Genomic DNA, 14,986 nt, shown 5'->3' with positions numbered 1-14,986 from the left:
GTATCCTGTTTCATGTCTGTTCAAGGTACAATGAGACCACTGAGAGAGGTTCAGATGGTATAACCGCCATTTTCAATCTTTCTCTGTCACCTTGTAGGAGAATGCTTTCTAACAGTGGATTTACCCTGAACTGCCTTTGTGAAAGCTGGTTTGAGGCCAGTAAATTACAGTAGAGCATGGTGTGGATTGCCAGAGAGGGGCTTCATTAGTCCGTCTGTTTGACCTGCGGTTTCACCAGCCCGTGTCCTGTCAGCAAAATGTAGCCTAATGTCACTAATAATTATTCATATGTTAATGGTTTTAATAAATCTTTCTAGATTGCCACCATATTAGTGAATTTAAATTAATATTTGTATTCAGAGTATAAGGTGTGTGTACGCACGTGTGTTTAGGAGTGCACCTTAGCACTTGTAGCCTCTACTGTTTTATTAAGTCATTGTCAGACAGTGTTTGATGACTAAAATCTCTCTCGCCAGTATTAGCCAGAGGAGGATGTCCTCCAGGAGTTTTTAATTTTCTTTTTTAAAATTTATTTTTAAACCACACCGTGGTATCGTGTACTTCTGGTGGTATTATTACCGACTACTAGATTTTTGGTATTGTGACATCCCTAATTCACACACATGGCTTTTGTATGTATAAACACAGAGCTACAGCAAACAGCTTATGGTGTGTGTATTTATTTATGACATTGTTAATATTATGTCTGTTATTCACATAACGTGTACAGTAACAAGTAAAAACACTTGCATTGGAGTTCGTGTTACATTTCACACATCCTGCGATCCGCTATGTCCCATAAAAGTTGAAAACGCACAGTGGCTAGGTAACAATTAAGTCAATGCGACTGTTTAATGTGAATTGTTTTGCCGTTTGGATTTTACCTTGTTACTTCAACTGTATTGTTAAAAAAAAAAAAGACAGTTGCAAAAATGAAACTTTTATCAGCACAAAAATAAAGGTTGTTCACGCTGCCCCGATTCTTCTTAACTTGCTTCCTCTTGATGAAAGTTTGGACAGTTCCTTTGGTCAAAAGTCAACTGACTGAGTCTGCATCAAATGCAGAATCATCTGCTGGAACACCGTCTTCACAGGACACCATTATTCTGCCTAGGTGAAGTACCACAGAACAACGCCAGCCATGGCCAGAGCAGTTCCCTATTCCACAGTTTGCATATGAAACCGAGATGTACCTTGAAAGAGCCATTGAAGACTGCGAGAAGAATGGAACACTTCTGACTACCTCAAAGGTCAAGGCAGACATTCTTGAGAAGCTGTCTGAAACTATATACACATTTGCAGCTTATCCATCAAGTGCACAGATAAGTGATGTTGCTGAGGCACTTGTCAAGAAATATCCTTTTCTCAAAGAACCTGGCTCCTTCTCAGGTTGCTATGGCTGGCAACAAAACATAAAATACAAGATGGCCAATTATCGCACCAAACTCCAAGGCTACGGTGTTCCTGAGGTGATCTGCAATGCACTCAACCGCAAGAGCACTGTGGACCAGGAGTGGTCAAAGAGTGTAAAAAAACCTAGAAAGGCAGAGGTAAACCACCTCCCCCTCACCCAGCAGGAGAGGATGAAGAAAGTCAAGAACAAGAGAAGATTCAGATGCTTACTGAAGTAAGGAAGAGGGACGACAACAAATTGATAAAAGAAAAAATGGCCAAAACATTTGCACACAGAAGAAACGAAATTGTCAACCTAGCACCCAGCATCGTCTGTCCCCAAAAAGACTCCCGAATATTTAAAACCTTCCTTTCCCCATTGCAAACCACCAGGAAGTGATGGACTTTTAACCAGTTGGCCACACCACACGGCATCACTTTTACACCGGTTAACTTTTACTGATGCTTTTCCATAACACTCTAGAGCATGTTTTACCACTTCAACATCCCCATTGCCTCTGATTAAAACTGTAATGTCATCCGCATATGCAGATAGTTTGATAGATTACTGGGAGTTTAAGAGTCAATTTGTTGGCCTGCTAATACTTTTCTTTTCCATTACAGTCTGTTAAACAGTACATACATCTTTCTTGTCCTTCTTTATGCTCTAGATTAAAAAAGAAAGAAGTAGGAGCGTCCATGTCTCGTGCTGTTAGAAACCGACTTCTTACAAGAGCTCCTTTCACTCATTAAAAATAATTTAGTCATTATTAATCATATTTTGATCTATACCCATAATTTCTCTTTCAAGATATGCCAATGACTTTTATACCAAACGTGGAATGTGATATTGTTGACAAATTCTTTATTTGTACCTTTCCTATTTCCCACCACTGAATGCAATTTTCATAATTCTTCCCACTCTTCCAGGACTCCCAAATATGCTTAAAAATCTCACAGAAATATTTATCTTCTAAGAGTTTAACATTGGAATGCCAATAATAACGTATGCCTTTTTTATTTTTTTTATTTTTCTTTTTTTTAGTAAAATGCACTCTATAGTGACCATAAACTTGTCAGATAGTGAGATGGGAGAAATACTTGACTTTAGAACTCTATTCCACATATTGCATGATGTATAGAGTCTATCCAGCCATGCAGCAGAGATTTTTCATTACTGATCTTCACCCGTGTATACTGACGTGTTAGCGGGTTATGTTCTCTCCATACATGAGAGGTTTAGTTTTTTAATCACATTGGCTAAACACATGGCACTCTGTGCATGAGGTTCCTCACTATTCCTGTCCTGTGTAAAGTCCAAAGTGCAAGATAATGAGATCTCCTCTTACTTTTTAAAGTATTGAACATATTTCATGTGTTTCTAACAACGTGTTTAGTAGGAGAGGGCAATTATTGCGTGTTAAAGCCAAGTGTGCCGCGCAAGTCTTTAAAAGTGAAGCCAAAACGTTTCGATCGCCCCCAGGTGGCTGGATGCAGTATAAGTCATAAACCCCGCCCTCTCCATGTAATCTAATGGGACATCAGACAAATTAATCAAATTACACTTCAAATAATTTTTTTCCGAAGATGGTTTGTCATTTTAGGTAGTTCAAATGTTCACGCTGATGTAAGTTCAAATGTTGTTGTGTGTCTTTTTTTTTTTTTTTTTTTTTTAAATAAGTTTAATTTTAGTTAGTTATTTGATATAAAAATAGGAGTGTGACATCATGATTGACATGATTGAGTTGTTTGTGATTGACAGCTTCTCTGAGCTAAGTAGTCACTGAGGCACCAGCAGACTTTTTTCAGGATCTTCTGGAGGAGCTTGAAGCTTTAACTTTAATTTCTACATTTCCATAACTGTTTATTTCACACTGACTTAATGAGTTGAAAAAGTTCATGGGCGTGTACTTGAGAGTGATTCTGCAGGAGTGTGGGCGGGACTTTGATACCGCGACTCCACTTCACACTCACTACTGCGCAGACGCGGGTTCAGAGATGTCAGTGCCATATTGGGACATTGGCGGCTTCACTTTTCTACAATGGAAGAGTGAAGATGTGTCGTCCATCTTTTTTTTTTTTTTACAGTCTATGGAAAAGGCCTACAAGTCTTCATAGTCTGTAACCCGGAAGTAGAAACAATTGAACATTTGGTGTTCCTTTGTAATATATCTAAATTATTTTGGCAGGATTTTCACAATTGAATATTACTTAACAATATGACCATGCTGGCCTTGACATATGGTATGATTAAATTGGGTCTCATAATGGAGGACAGAGAGCTGGAATTATAATAATTTTATACATTTTAAAATGACATTCTATATGAATGTATTTTTTTAATACCCCACATTTCATTGTATTTCTGAAAGAGCGGTCTCTATATTTGGATTCACTCAAAGTAATTAAATCTAGGAAAGAAAATCGACTCCCTACACTCATGTCAGTCTTATCATTTAATTGGACTCCAATAAAAGGTTAAACTGGATTGTCTTGTTTGTTTATTGTTTTCTCTTCTTATACGATGTATTTATTTGTCCGTTGCTGGCTCAAATTTAGCCTATTACCCAAAAACACTTAAAATTTAACATAGAAGCCAATACTCACATCTACCTCTGAGCCCAGTTGGAGATAGAAAAAAAAAAACACCAGCCGTGAGTGAGAAGAAGCAAGGGTCCAGCTTTATTGGTTCCGTTCCACCACACGAGATCCACACCGATGAGAATTCTCAGAAGTGATCCCATACCCTGAGCTTAAGCTCCAGTATTTATACTGTACTTGCACAGTAAATAACCAATATGTTTCAAGAAGACTATGATCTCACTACCCCTAGGGTTAAAAAGAGCTCATCTACCTTACTCTTATGTTCCAGAAAAGGGCTATTCCACTTACACATAGAATTGTAAACCAGGGGTTTCAAATTACACATAAAATCAAAACTAAGGGTTTTCAGTAACCCAGAGAATCAAAACAAGAGGATTTCAGCAACACACTGAATCAAAACTAGAGGATTTCAGTAACCCAGAGAATCAAAATGAGGATTTCAGCAACCCAGAGAATCGAAACTCAGAGATCTGAACAACCCGTAAAATCAAAAGTGGAGAGACAAAACAATCTAGAGTGACCTTGGTCTTACTGTTATCTCGCCGGGGGGCAGCTTGACTCAACCACCTTTATAAATGGCTCCTCATGGTTCTCTCTTAAAATTAAGGCCTTCCTTGCGAGCCTGCATTTCTAGTTTATAATTTATTTTCATATTAGCTCTATATCTCTATTTTATATATAGTTATACTGCTTGAAAACACGGTTTACTGTACTTCCTACTTCATAATATCATTATATTACCCTTCTACTGTCCCACATATCCTATTATTCTGTTTTTTATAAAGAGTATATATATTATTATTATTATTATTATTATTATAAGATATTACCCTTATAATATCTTAATATTCCTTTTTATTATTCTTAAAGTTATAGTAGTATGTGTGTGAGAGAGTGTGTGTGTGTGTGTTGTCTACTTGCCCGCCCTTGACTGTACGAGAGTGTGTGTGTGTTAACACTCCTCAGCTCGTATACTTCTTTTTGACTTTTTGACTAATAAACCATAGTGTATTACTCTTAAAGATCTAAGATCTTTAAAGTGTGAATCCAATTCAATATTCAATATCAGTCAATATCCGCCTCACACTGCTTCTGTGTGTCTTGGTGCCAGTCTTTTCTTCTTCTTCCCTTTGCTGGATGCTAGGTCTCCCTTATGTTTATTTTATGACATTTTTTATCCACAACACCGTTCAATCATGCTGTAATTTTATTTGAGTCTCTTTGTTTGACCTGTATGCTTGTATTTATGATTTGTACCTGTTTTGTTTATTTTATCTTTGCTCAGTCCTAAACGGTACGGGGTTTTTTATGTTTTTGTTTTTTGGAAGTTGCTTGGATTTGTAATTTGAAAACTAAAAAAAGTCTCCAAAGTCTGGGTTCCTTTTCAGGGGCGTAATATCCCTTTTTGGCTGTGAGTAGACTCTGCAGGCTGTCCAAGTGTAACCTTGTGTGAGAAACACTGCTAGCAGTTTTGAACACTTGGATTACCAAGTACATGAATCAAGCTGTTTTTTATATTAACGTTAAACAGTACAACAGTCTATAGATACAGTATAAACACAAATACCAATGACCTGGTTTTAAATGTGGCCTCCTTGCTGAAAGCTGCTGTCCTGCCTGACTGCCATCACCCTCACTGCCTGCCCTGTCTAAAATAAACCACAAGACTGGAAAGATAAATCCAGGGGTGCTGCTACTCTTTCTGGGTCCCCTGGCTAATTTGTAACGTTTAGTCTGTATGCTCATAAATACTGTCGATTGTTGTGTTTTTGTTACTTATTTATTTAATATGAGCATTGTTCATTTGCTTTTGTTGTGTGGAAGCTCGCGGACGCTCGTTGTCCTCTTTCGGTGCTGTTACCGCTATGTGTGTAAAAGCCGCGCCTCTAAAAATGTATGTACGTGCTTTCTGGAAGAGGGGCTCCTTTAACCGGAGTCTGAAGGGTTAAAAAGTTACAAAATAGGGAAGAGAAAGTGAAAGTGCAGGGATAGCGGACTCTCAGTGCCTGCACTGCGGTTAATACGTTTCTGGATTCCTTCAGAACATAAAGATTTATAGTTTTTACCGTGGTGCTGTTGACGCGATGGGCAACACTCCATCTGAAGAAGAGAGAAACGATTTCTGCAGTCGGATGTTAACAGCTGCTGAGTCAGCTGATTTAATACCTGATATTGGTATCGATGGCTCTTTGGTGAAGTACTCCGGATTAAACTCAGCAGCTGAGCTAGAGCGCTCCGTCACCCATGTACTAGAACACATGACCACCAAGACTCCGGACTATGTGGAAAGTCTGGGTTCTACTTTAACTGATTTTAAAAGTGTACCAAACGCGGTGGGTTTAGGCGGATTTGCCCTGTCCATAGCCCTGGAGCTCATAATTAGGGGTCTACAGGTGGAAACGGAGAGTAAATACAGCACACTGGACATGATGCGCCGTGTGTTCGCTGAGGAAAAGGCTTCAGGTGTGAGAGACTCGATGGACGAGTACTTGAAACGTCTACGTATGAATCTACAGCAACCGCCCCGAGCAATAGAGGAGACTGAACGCCTGGAGAAGCAGCTGAGTGAACAGCTGACCCGTCTGAGAAACTCCATGCTGCACGATAACCAAATGAGCTCCCGCTCCCTGAAGCACTGGGCCAATGGCGCAGCTTTCCATCTGCAGATGCTCATCCATGCAGCGAGAATGAAGATACAACGCACCACAGAACGCAAGGCACAACTTCAAGTCTACCTGGCTTCCATCAACACTGTGCTTGACGCCTACCAATTCGACTTAGAGGAGCTGATGAAGCAGTACAAGACCTACAAAAAATCAACCATCTCAATTTACTTTCCTTGGTTTAGCTGTCGACGTAATGGCAAATATTCTCTGACAGAAGAACCCACTGAGAAGTGGGTAGTTGCGGACAAGGAGCTTGAAAGGGTAACTCCACATGAGAAGTTTTACAATCATCCGGCCAGCGTTTCATCAGAAGAATATGTTGACTACATGTTCAACAACTGCAGCCAGCTAAAAGAGGTGAAACGCTATTTCAGCGATCTTAAGGAGAAAGTAAAGGACCTGATCCTCGATAATTACGAATTTAACTTGCAAAAGGTCTTACCTTTCTCCATCCCTTAATTGGCTACATCACACTCCTCTCCACCAATATCACAAAAGTGTGCTGTTGCTATTGGTGGTTGAGGAGATTTCCCCCCATACAATGTAAAAGCGCTTTGAGTGTCTAGAAAAGCACTATATAAATGTAGGGAATTATTTATTATTATTATTATTATTATTATTTTTATTTTTTAAATTTTTTAAAAAAAAAATTATTTTTTTTTTCAGACAAGCAGGGTGCCTAATATTCCCACCTATATGTTTACACAGGACCTTATGCATGATAGTCCTTTATAATACAACAGCTCATTATTAAGCATTACATCGACAACTTATAGCAAGGAAATACTGAATAGGCTATTAATAATGGATTATTGTATTAATAATCAACCTGTTCTCGCTCACAAAGCTTAAAAATAGCATTAGTAAAGTAAGCATGAACCAATCTGTCACTTAGAGTCATGCAATTTATTTTAATACAGATGACTGAATACAGTGTCATAGTGCTTGTGTTAAACTAGTGTGTGTGTGTGTGTGTGTGTGTGTGTGTGTGTGTGTGTGTGTGTAAAATGTTTGGAGGCATGTTTGTTGTATTAAATAGAATCGCCAGTATTAGTATACACAACAGTTCCGCTTCAGTATACCCTGTGATTGTAATCAGTGAACTCTTTTATCCAATAGGCTTTTGATATCATTGTAATCAGTATACTCTTTTATCCAATAGGATGTTGATCTCATTGTAATCATGAATGTGGTCAAAATAAATTCATGAATAAACATGGTTATAGACATACAACAGTGCAAGTGTGTTTAGTTGGTGAAAATGTCTTTTCCAATGCACTTTATGGATCACTTTTCTCTGTTTAATACACTCTTTTGCACTTATGTAAATATCTATGCATATTAATAATAATCACCATCATTATCATAAACAAATTAATATATTAAGTAGCTTTATTTATACCGCAAATTTTCGTACATTTTTCTGATGAAGTGCAAAATGCTTTACATTGTGCAGTGTTACGTAAAAATGCCTAAATAAAGAAACAAAAGGTGTCCAGAATTAAAACTGTGTAATAGGAATAACAATAGAAAATAGTTTACTTTAACAGTAAAGTAAATATTAAAAGCTAGTTAAAAGTAAACATGAGCTGTTTATTAAAAGCTGTGATAGATGGAGTCTGGCAAATGTTAAATGTTGTGTTCCAGATCCAGAGGTGCCTAAAAACAAAATGTCAAAAATGTAAAGGAAAAAAACCTAAAAACACAGAGAGAAAGAGAGAGAGAGAGAGAGTGAGTGAGTGAGTGAGTGAGTGAGTGAGTGAGTGAGTGAGAGAGAGAGATAGTACATGTGGATATTGCAAATAATTATCTTTATTACTTTATTGCACTTGTAGAATAAAATTTGTTTAGTTCTTCTTTTTGGTTACAGAAAATCCTATTCTATCCTCAGCTCACTCGGCTCTCCATTGGCTGGCTCATGTACAGTGTCCTCCACTAATATTGGCACCCTTGGTAATTATGAGCAAAGAAGGCTGTGAAGAATTGTAATTATTTTTTAACCTTTTGATCTTTTGTTTAAAAAAAAAATCACAAAAACTCTGCTCTCATGGATATCAAACAATTTCAAACACAACACAGCTTTATAAACACAGGCCATAGTTAAAGGAGTGTTTCCTGCCTTAGTTAAACGAGTGTTTCATGCTTAAGTGTAAATAAAGACTTTACTCCTGCGCTTATGTCCTGCTTGAGTCCTGTTTCTTTACATAATACTGATGTCTGGTGAAAATTTCATCTGAATAGCCTCACTGGAAATATATTTACTGAAAAAAATGTTGATGCATCAAATACTTATTTCCTCCACTGTATATAGAGTTCTCTGTTCTGGTTTTGTTCCCTTCTCCCTCTGGAGGATGGTGCACTATGGTGTATCCACCTTCGGCACAGCTTTTATACGAGGCTTTTCCAGAACCAATTCATGTGAAATTTCCAGAATACAAAAAAAAAAAACCCCACCTATACACTCTTCTAAATTAGGCAAATAAAACATATTAGGAAAAGGATCTCAGCAGTGTGGATTATTTAATCCCTCTGAATAGTCCTCCAGCAGCTTGAATTCTTCTGCTGTGAGAGCAAACCTCCACTTTTCCAGAAGTGATGGCCCAAATGTCTAGCAACTAAATCAACATTCTTAAAGCCTGTTCCTGCCAGCCATGATAGATGTCCAAGGGTTGTTACTCCAGAAGTGAGAAGAAATCCTTCAAGTGCAGGGATTATTAATAATCAATATACGCCCCCTGTATGACATTTTTGGAAGCAAGAATTTCCATTTCCACTTTTATTTTTCCCACAACCCCATTGTAGACCAGTTTCCTAGAAGAAAACACTTTGAAATCTTTTAATAATTTTAGCAACAATTTCACATCTCTCTGACAACTAAATAAGATAACGTCATGTGTATATGTTGATCATTTAAAAACATTTGAACAATTTGAAATATACAATCCATCCAAATCTGTTCTTAATTTATTTAAAAAAGGCCCTTATTGCTAAAACATAGAGCATACCAGACAAGGCTCACCCTTGTCCAACACCTCTGAAAGCCTTAAAAGGCGCACATAAGTCACCATTAACGTTCAATATACTCTCAACATCACTGTACAAAACCTTTATCATGGAAATAAATTGGGACTAAAGCAAAACGCAGCTAAGACATCCCATAAATAATTGCGCTCAACTCGATCAAAAGCTTTTTCTTGGTCTAATGACAATGTTGAAAACATCCCTAATAAAGGATATGTTATCATAAATTCGTCTACCACATACACAATAAGTCTGGTCAGGATGGATTACTTGCTCCAAAACTTCTCCCAGTCTATTAGCCAGAGCCTTGGAGAGCAATTTATAATCACTGCACTGCAAACTCACTAGTTTCCAGTTTTTCCATCCATCCATCCATCTTCTATACCACTTACCCTTTTCAGGGTCACAGGGAAACCTGGAGCCTATCCCAGGGAGCATAGGGCACAAGGCAGGGTACACCCTGGACAGGGTGCCAATGTCTCCAGTTTTTGTCAGCTAAGTAAAAACTGCTCTATGGCAACTTGTGGGTAGCTGCCCACTGGCTTTCCCCAAGTACCTCCAGTAGCTGATGATCGGAGCGGAGTTTTCTCACCGTCTGGGACAAGAGGAGCGGAGGTAAAAGGGCGCATCATACATGGCATGGTGAGTTCAAGCTCCACAAGCAAAACGGGTGATCGAACTGAACTGACTTAAAATAAATGTCACCACATTTTTGCACCAGCTCCGCCTCCAAAGTGTCTGTTCTGCCTGACCCGCTACAAGAGTTAGAGCTTTACTGAGTTCAGCATTAGCTTCTCTGGATAACTGAGGTAAATTCTCAAGGAAGACAAAGTTTGTTCATGCGTGAGTTCACTTTTGTAAAGTTTTTCATAAAAGCTTACTGCTCTTCTTCGAATGTCAGAGGGATCTAACAGCAAGACGAGATGAGCATAAGGTATGAATAACCCTTCTTTGCCCATTTTTCCTTCTCTAAATTAAAGAAACATTTTGAGGGTGCGTCCATCAATTCTACGCTCTGAAAGCGAGACCTGACCAGAGCTCCTTGTGTGACTGTGTCTAGCAGTCCAGCTAATAAGTTTTTCTTGTTTTTAAAAGTTTCAAAATGGTCAAATTTTAATTTGTTTAATTATCTCAGATAATTGTAATCTTTTCCTAATCACTCCAGCCCTATTCACATTTAGAGAAGCGACAAAAAATTCTCCCATAAATGAAATAAGAAAATACCACAACAGGCACAGCCAAAGGAAATAAAACGCACAGAGAGATGATATTTAGGCATTATCATTTCTAACACTGAGTCCTGATTGGGTATTAAGTTTGGCAAGAATTTTCTCTGGTCGATAGACTTCCTGGTTAGTAAAACCTCCATCACTCCTTAAAGGCTTTGCTTTTTCAATAAATTGTACCACATCGGGGAAATATTTTTCAACTCAAACTTCTCTCACATTTTTTGTTACTTTGAGAAAGGACTTTGTATCCTCCCCAGTGTAAACCCGGCTAGGAAATCCTCTCTGAGGTAAACTACAGGAGATGCTACATTCAGAGAAATTACATGCATCCTCTTTATCAGTCTGACTCAAGTCGCAATTATCCATTCTTTTTGCCTGTTTGCCAACGTGTTGTTGCTTTAGTCTTCTCTTTTGAGCCGTTTTAAAAGCCCAAACGTCTGAATCCATCGAAGAACACTGATTCTGATCAATATTGGCTGAATGAAGTTGCCCGACAGCTGCAGCAAGGCCATCGTTGTTGTATCTTTTGCACTAGACTACAACTTGAGAAAAGGAAAGCAGACACTCAGAGGAAAGGTTAACTCGTGTATTAACCAGAGCAAGACGGGAAAATATATCAATGCGCATGGATAATTACCAAACAGGAATGAATGCTTAAGGGAGTGATTCCACTTAAAGAAATAGATCCACTCTAAAAAGCTTCCCATACCTGGTCATAGGCTTCGGCATCCTTTCTAATACAGATCGAGCCTCACCACTGACATATTTTTGTAGCTAGGACAACCTATCAGCTGGATTTGTGCATCGTTGGTCTATCAATGCCTTGAAACTTGAACTTGACTCTAAGAACTTAAGTGGGTCCCCTGAAAGACTGAAGGCTCAGGTGCAGGAAGTCTGATATGAGCCAATGTATCATGTAGGGCTTGTACTAACGATGCTTCATGGTTTGTATGGTTTGTCTGTTCATTGTTATTGTTCATACATGCTAATTCCTCCTTAATTTCTTTATATGGTGCTAGGGGACAATTGGCTACTTCACTGCGTGCAATTTTACTTTCATCACTAGACTCACCTGAGTCAGTTTCAGAGTATGCCTTAAGCTTTACGGCCATTACTTGAAGATCTCTTTGATATTGCAGTCTTTTAAGTTGATGTCTTTGTGCAGCAATAGACTCCTCCATTTCTATTTCGAGCATGCTTTGCAGCAAGCTGTGCAGCGCACTCTGCCCTTTTTGCTGTTATGCATTACCGCTTAACAGCTTTAGATTCACCACCTTGTGAATTTTCTCCCTGAGCTGAGCTGTATCCTTCAGGTCACTGCTAAATATACATAGATCTTTAGTAATTATTTACTCAGATAAACACCTTAATGTGCTCCTTTGATTATGCATTTGAACTCAGATCAAAACATCATTAGAACCATTCAGAACAATGCTACTTGTAAATAGAAACAACCATTAAGATAGACTGCTAAATCTGCTAAATTTGACCAACGTATATTTGTATAACAACCCTTAAAGAAAAAAAATATATATTTTCAACTGTCCTTAAAGTTGTAGAGGTATAATAGTCAAACTTTTCTGCGTGATGGAACGAAACAAACTGCACTCTGAAGCCTGTATAGGATTAAGAGCTTAATCCCATGCTGGTGAACATTGCCCTCTCTTGGTGAATCGCGGTACTTGTATCAGGAAACCCATCCTGTTCTCTTGTTATCTTATCCCTCAGTCACTGGGAACCTGGAGCCTATACAAGGGAGCATGGGCACAAGGCGGAGTACCACGGCAGCGGGAATCGAACCCCCAGCCCTGGTGGCGTGAGGCAAACGTGCTAACCACTAAGTGTGTAGTTGGTTCATCTCACAGAGGAAGTCTGACACCAAATTATTAATGAAACTAAAAGGGACATTCAGCTCCCTCCACAGATTTTCTATGGGATTAAGGTCTGGAGACTGGCTAGGCCACTCCAGGACCTTAATGTGCTTCTTCTTGAGCCACTCCTTTGTTGCCTTGGCCGTGTGTTTTGGGTCATTGTCATGCTGGAATACCCATCCACGACCCATTTTCAATGCCCTGGCTGAGGGAAGGAGGTTCTCACCCAAGATTTGACGGTACATGGCCCCGTCCATCGTCCCTTTGATGCGGTGAAGTTGTCCTGTCCCCTTAGCAGAAAAACACCCCCAAAGCATAATGTTTCCACCTCCATGTTTGACGGTGGGGATGGTGTTCTTGGGGTCATAGGCAGCATTCCTCCTCCTCCAAACACGGTGAGTTGAGTTGATGTCAAAGAGCTCCATTTTGGTCTCATCTGACCACAACACTTTCACCCAGTTGTCCTCTGAATCATTCAGATGTTCATTGGCAAACTTCAGACGGGCATGTATATGTGCTTTCTTGAGCAGGGGGACCTTGCGGGCGCTGCAGGATTTCAGTCCTTCACGGCGTAGTGTGTTAGCGATTGTTTTCTTGGTGACTATGGTCCCAGCTGTCTTGAGATCATTGACAAGATCCTCCTGTGTAGTTCTGGGCTGATTCCTCACTGTTCTCATGATCATTGCAACTCCACGAGGTGAGATCTTGCATGGAGCCCCAGGCCAAGGGAGATTGACAGTTCTTTTGTGTTTCTTCCATTTGCGAATAATCGCACCAACTGTTGTCACCTTCTCACCAAGCTGCTTGGCAATGGTCCAAGCCCATTCCAGACTTGTGTAGGTCTACAATCTTGTCCCTGACATCCTTGGAGAGCTCTTTGGTCTTCGCCATGGTGGAGAGTTTGGAATCTGACTGATTGATTGCTTCTGTGGACAGGTGTCTTTTATACAGGTAACAAACTGAGATTAGGAGCACTCCCTTTAAGAGTGTGCTCCTAATCTCAGCTCGTTACCTGTATACAAGACACCTGGGAGCCAGAAATCTTTCTGATTGAGAGGGGGTCAAATACTTATTTCCCTCATTAAAATGCAAATCAATTTATAACATTTTTGACATGCGTTTTTCTGGATTTTCTTGTTGTTATTCTGTCTCTCACTGTTCAAATAAATCTACCATTAAAATTATAGACTGATCATTTCTTTGTCAGTGGGCAAACGTACAAAATCAGCAGGGGATCAAATACTTTTTTCCCTCACTGTACAAGGGAGCATGGGCACAAGGCATAGTACCACGGCAGCGGGAATCGAACCCCCAGCCCTGGTGGCGTGAGGCAAACGTGCTAACCACTAAGTGTGTAGTTGGTTCATCTCACAGAGGAAGTCTGACACCAAATTATTAATGAAAGTAAAAGGGACATTTCAAATTGGTAGACAATGAAACCCACTCAGATCAGTTCATATGGACCTAATCTATTCTCACAACAAAGATCGATTCATTTCACTGTTGAATTTGGAAGTAATAGCTCTTCAAAGTCATTGGATGGAAAACATGTTTTTAGTAAATGTAGTTTTATTTGCCTTAATGCTTTAAGTGTGTATTTAAACCTGATTGACTTTTTTTTTTTGCCTTTTTAATGTAGAGTTATATATATATAATAAAGTTTAGTCTGTATGCTCATAAATACTGTTGATTGTTGTTTGTTTTTGTTACTTATTTATTTAATATGAGCATTGTTCATTTGCTTTTGTTGTGTGGGAGCTCGCGGACAGTCGTTTTCCTCTTTCGGTGCTGTTACCGCTATTTGTGTAAAATGTATGTATGTGCTTTCTGGAAGAGGGTCTGCTTTAACCGCAGTCTGAAGTGTTAAAAAGTTACAAAAGAGGGAAGAGAAAGTGAAAGAGCAGGGATAGCGGACTCTCAGTGCCACGTCTACACTCAAAACTTTCTGGATTTCTTCAGAACATAAAGATTTATAGTCTTTACCGTGGTGCTGTTGACGCGATGGGCAACACTCCGTCTAAAGAAGATATTTACAGAGAGATGTTAAGCACTGCTGAGTCATCTCATCTAATACCTGATATTGGTATCGATGACACTTTGGTGAAGTACTCCGGATTAAACTAAACAGCTCAACTGGAGAGCGCCGTCACCCATGTCCTGGAACACATGATCCGCAAGACTCCGGACTATGTGGGAAATCTGG

This window comes from Ictalurus furcatus, chromosome 10 (genome assembly GCF_023375685.1).
Source record: "Ictalurus furcatus strain D&B chromosome 10, Billie_1.0, whole genome shotgun sequence".
Classification (NCBI taxonomy): Eukaryota; Metazoa; Chordata; class Actinopteri; order Siluriformes; family Ictaluridae; genus Ictalurus; species Ictalurus furcatus.
This window is presented reverse-complemented; position numbering follows the sequence as displayed.